Raw genomic sequence first — 6,000 nt, forward strand, 5'->3', positions numbered from 1 at the left:
ATTTGTAGAAGTTTTTCAGAATAAACATCAAGCAAGACAGACACTAACGCCAATTCCACTGTATTTCAACAAAGACATATCCAGAGCAATCCATTTGCTATCAGAAAATCACACAAAAGCACAGAATAGTTGGGTTTGCCTGTGGAGATGACCCAATCCAAGCCCCCTGCTCAGCACAGGGTTGCTAAAGAAGTACAATCAGCGTTAAGTCAGATTCTGAGCATCTCCAAAGCTGGAAATTCTTCAGTCTCTCCAGGCAACCTGTTCCAGTGCCTGACCCCACCATTTGAAAGGTTTTTTTTTTCCTTCTTACATTTCAATGACGGAATTTCCGTTTGTGCCTATTGCCTCTCATCCATTCCCTGGACAATACTGAGAAGAGTCTGATTTTGTCTTCTTTAATCCCCACCCACATCAGATATTTACACACACTGACAAAGCCTTCTGAGGTCCAGACTGAACACCTTCAGCTCTGTCAGCCTCCCCTCACATGGCAGATGCTCCAAGCCCTCCACCATACTGCAGCCTCCCTGGTAAATAATCCAGAACTGGTAACCTGCTCAGGGCTGGACACAGCATCCCAGATGTGTCTCACCAGGCTGAGCAGAGGAAAGCAGCCCCTCCCCTGACCTGCTGGCAGTGTCCTGCCCAGTGGAGCCCAGGATGCTGCTGGGCTGTGCTGGATGGGCCCACTGCTGGCTCACGTTCATCTTGTCCCAGCTCCTGTTCCACTGCTGGCCCATGTTCACCTTGTCCCAGCTCCTTCTCTGCTTTCCAGTCAACTGGGCTCCAGCCTGTGCTGGTGCAGAGAATGCAGGACTTTGTTATCCCTTTGGTCCAGATGCCTGAGCTTCCTGTCACACCATTTTTTCAGCCCCTTTGAATGCTGGCACAACCCCCTGGTGTGTGAGTCACCCACCTGATGTCAATGTGCTGATCAGACTTCTTCACAAATACAGACACAAGTCGTTGTCCACAAGATTCCAGTTTTATCCAGTATGAGGTTCAGCTGAGCGAAAGTGGAAAGCTTCATTGACAATGATTTTAGAAGTCAGTATTGAACAGTTAATTTGGCATTATACAACTGACCATACTCATTCAGCTGATCTGAAGGAAAACCACAAGTCCTTGGAGAAACAGTATCTCATTGTCCCAAGAAATGGATGAGTAAGGGAGCGAGCTGGTATCTGAGTAAGACAACTTATTTTATTATTTCCCACACTGAATAGTAATCAGTCCTTTCCAACCAGGAAGTCAATGTTTCCAAAAAATTGTTAACTAAAGAAACTGCTTCTGTCTGCAGCTGATATTTTGGCCCAGTTTTCTCAGCCATCCTGTGAGTCTATATTTTACAGTTAGGATTTTGAAAAGGACTCTGAGTCTATGCACAGACATAGGCAAAGAAACCTGCTGATGAGTATTGTCAGATGCACTTTAGCACAGGAATGAGTTAACTGGATACTCATAGCACTGACTGCTACTGAGATTGTACCTAGAAGAGATTCTTTTAACTGCTCTCATCATTATAAAAATATATTTCCAGTAACCCCCTTTAAATGGAAAAATAGGAATTCTCTTTTGAGAAAAAACCCTCACTAAAAAAAGAAGGTCCAAGCTCTCAACCTAATGGCCTTAAGCTGCACTGCACCCATATCTACTCCTGCTCCAGCTCAGGGATAAAAATTAGATCAGAGTTTCTGTGCACACACTCAATTGAATAATCAATTTCAGAGCAGACAGTTGTGAATGGGAATGAAGGGGACTGGACTTTTTTTACTGCTGAAGTGAGTGCCAGAATAACTCACTGGGAAAGTGAAACAGCATTTCCACCGAAGAGGCATTTCAAAGGGAAACCTGGAAATGCAATTGGAGGTTGTTATTACATTAAGACCTTGGTTAGTTATTTAAGGCGCTGAGATACTTAAACGTCCCCAAAGAATCAAAGTCTTTGCCTAATGAGAATATCCGGTCTTTAAAGGTTCTCTCAGTTTGTCACTAGATGTCAGCCTGCACCTTCAGGTCCCTACCCTTCTATAACCAAGAGCACCTCTCCACCTGCTCCCCCCCAGGAATATGTAACAGAAGGAGACCAAGCATGAAAATCTTGTCAAGAATTCAGTAAGTATTGTTTTGTATCCTTCAGCAATGTTTATTTTAGTACATGAAAAGATGATTGTTACAAACTAAGACATGGACATTTGTAGGAAACAGAGTTTTTGAAGAGTGTTGTTGTCATTACTTATGAAACCCCGGGATACTAGGTAGGATTTGTTGTTGTTGAGCTGGAATGATCCTCTGCTGAGGCCACACACCCTATGCAAACAGAGCAACTGTACCTTCTGCCAAGACCTAGGCTGGTGCCCCTGCCCATGGAACACACAGCACAGATTTCCTGCTGTTGGCTGGGACTCACGGCCGTGGTGAAGCAGAATTTCTCTCTGCTCATGCACTACTGCTCTTTGGCTGTGCACTGACCTGCACAGCCTGGGCTGCTGGTCTGGCCTAAATCAGCATTTGGCCAAGTGTGAATGTGTTGTGCCTCTTTTTTTTGAAACAGCAGATCTGTGACTTACACTGGGTGGATCAGTGGCTTGTGAGAGAGCTGCCCACTAATTTCATTGCCCAGTCCCTACACACTCTCATGGTATTTTCATGTTTGGGTGATTTGCCAAATGGGAAGTTTTTATGTCTCTAGTGATCAGACACCTGGGGTTTCCTCTGACAATGGTACATTGGCACTCTGAGCTAACTATGTGTTTGTTCCGAACACCACCCATTTTATTTACTGTATTGTTTACCTGGCACAAAATTATGTCTACAAGGACATCCACAAAAGCACGAGTTTTGCCATGCAGAGCACCACAGAGGCTGTCTTTCAGGCAGCTTGCTATCTACTGAAATTCATAGTTACACTTCAGACACTTGGAAAGCTGTTTATTTAATGCACAAGAACAGTTAAACATCAGATAGGGAAAAAAATTCCCAGCAAGTTAAGCAAGAAATTACACTGTTCAAAAGCAAACAGTAAGAAGAGCGTCTGTCTGTGAGATTCTTCCCACGTCCTTATTTTAGATACTTTCTCCTGGCCTACAGAAACATGATTATCTCTTTGAACTCTGGACTTAAGAGCTCGTGGTATCCTTTTCTCATACAACTATGCAACTTTTTTCACCTGCAACAAGACATTACGGGTTTTCTCCCAGATCAGAAATGCAGTTTTTTGCAAATCCTTTAGCACATTAAGTGGCTTTACCAGCAGGTCCAGAAAGACCGCAGGTTCCTGGATAGCATACTGGAACTTTAATTGAAACAGGACCTGGGAGGAAGTTAACCACTGTCCTTGGGAAGGGGAGACATAGAACCCAGATCTGGATCCAATTCCTCTTCTGTATTTGCTGAAAAAAATCTCTCCACAATTTCTCTTTGGAGATTATACCCTAACCACTATGCTGCCAAGCAGAGTTTGAGGGCTTTCGTTGCCATTAGGATCCAGCAACAGTGAGCAACTCAGGCAACAGGGAACTGTTTCAAGCCAGAGAATATGAGCACGTTCACAAAGCGGCCCAGAGATTCAGCCATTCCCCTGGGATGTGGAAAAAGGGAACTGAATCTCTCAGGCTGTGGGGGACAGCTGTGACCACAATTTAGCATTTCACAAGGGAGGGGAGAGGAGCATAATCTGCACATACATTGAAGCTGGAACAGAAGCAGCACATCCAGGCACAGATTCAAAGGGATGGGGGGAATGAGTTGAGTTCACAGCCGCTTCTGACTTAGCGTGGCCTGGCACAGGGTCTTCTGTGTTGGGATGCTCCCTCACAGCATACACTGTGGCCAGTCCCGACAGAGATATCCCCATTAAGCACAGAAATAAGTGCTACAGAATTAAGCAGATTTAGGCATGCTCAGGAACAAGTTTCTAGGCACAAAAATTTTACTAGAAAAAACTTGAATACCTACAGACTTCACTGGTCAACCAAGTCAGGATTTAGGAGGTTAGATAGGCAGATGTACAGTACTTAGATGCTCAAGTTCTTCTGTGGATATGTCTGATTTCTTCGGAGTCTTTGCATCTGTGTAAGTATGCCCATCAGCCACCAGCTCACTTCTGCTGCTCTTCAGACAACTTGCAAATCAGTATCTTCCCCATTAGCAAATGCCCAAGGCTGGAGAAGTCTTTTCTGCCTTGAAAAATAAGATAGCTTTTCCTTGCAAGTAGCAGAACCAGCTGCTTTCAGACCAAACACAAATTTTATAACAGGAGTTACCAACACGTACAGTACCCGTAACAGAGTCTGAAAAGTGTGATTGCCACTATGGTCTAGCAGTTTTCTCTGGACAGAAATAGCAAGTTTTCTCCATGTCAGTACTTAGAAGTGACAAACAACCCTCTGCCTTTTTACAATCAGCAGATGCTGGAGTTAGACTGCAAGGAAAGGGGTTGGAAATAGAAAACAGTTTCAAAAATTGTATTTAAATAATCATCTTATATGCAGTATTAGGGATCAATGAACTTGTTCTCTGAAACCAAAACCAGGAATGTTGCACTTTTCCATCATTTAAAACAAATACTTTGATCTTTTGATTTCAATTTTTTCCCTCATAATTAAAAAAAATATTTTAAGAAGTAGATATATAGCCTCATCATAAAAACTTTCACAGCTTAAAAATACACTTTTTTCATCCCCCTAAAAAGTTCAATTCAGATAAGCCTCAAATTATTTCCCAGGCATTTCTGTGGAACAGAGGCTGGTAAAGGCCAATCCCTGACATTCTCCAGGCCACAAAAGCACTGCAGGCCCTAGGGCTGCTCAGACTAGAGGAACTGAACTGAACTCCTCTGAAACACTGGCAAGAGTCAGTGCAAACCCTCAGCAGAACTAAAGCCTTTGTGCTTGGTTTTGAGTGAACCCAGAAGTATCCCAGAGCAAGTGATTTGAAGTGGCTAGGAGTGTTTCTTTTTTCCCCTTTTTTAAAAATTTTATTTACATTTGTGCTGATTTCCTGAAGTGAAATATGAACAGTCTGAAGTGCAGTAAAAATTAAGCCTGCAACCTCAGTGTCCTGGGAGAGATGCTGTCTTGCTACACATGGTCTGGGGCTGTGAGGTTTCCTTTCCCCTCAGTGGCCTGGAGAGAGGCTGGGGATCAGTATTAGGGGGCTCACACCCTCCCTCCAAACCCAGGCAAAGGAACACCCCATGAAGATGCAAATTCCATCCTTGGGTTTCTCCTTGGCTGTCTGGGTTGTTTTATACTCTGGCAGCAGCTGGCGGGATGGGGTGTAGCTAGAAAAGCAGATCCTGCACTGATCTGGAGGGGAGCACAGTGTTCCTTGTCCCTGCTCTTTCCCAAGTCCCTAAAAGAGGGGAAAGGTGCCAAGCCTGAACAAGCAGGAGCTTTGTACCCACTTGTCCCGGCTGTTCCACTCAGGGTAGGTTTGCAATAGAAGAGAGGCTGTCTGATCCCTGAGCCCTCAGTGGAGCCCAGGAAGCAGTGACCAGTCAGGCCTGCACCAATTACAGGGTCCTGCAGCAGGGAGAAAGCAGCTCAGCTCCCTCTCCCTGCCACAGACAAACACATAAGGTGGGAGGGCTGCCTGCAACTCCAGCTTGAGGGGACGTGGCCGAGGCCTTCCAGCTTCAGTCCACCCCACCCAGCCCCTCACCTCTCTGTGCTGCTTTGCACATCCTGCATCCTCCCTGGTTGGAGTCCCATCACCCTCATTAGTCCTAGTTCCCCAGCACAGGTAGAAGCACTAAAAGGCATCTCATAGAGACACCCCACCACTACCTCCTCCTAGTCCTGTTCTCCAGCTCAGGGTGCATCTTCCAGAAAACAAAGTCCATCAAGTGTCTCCGAGGGCAGACAAAACCGCAAAAGAGCATCTCTCACACAGAAGTCCTCCTTTACTCATCCCTCCTCCTCTTGTCCTGACCAGGCATTCAATATCCCCAGGCTACATCGGGCACTGTGCCACCCCCCAGAGCCCCCTGCCATC

Source organism: Pyrgilauda ruficollis, unplaced genomic scaffold (genome assembly GCF_017590135.1).
Source record: "Pyrgilauda ruficollis isolate IOZ18807 unplaced genomic scaffold, ASM1759013v1 scaffold120, whole genome shotgun sequence".
NCBI lineage: Eukaryota > Metazoa > Chordata > Aves > Passeriformes > Passeridae > Pyrgilauda > Pyrgilauda ruficollis.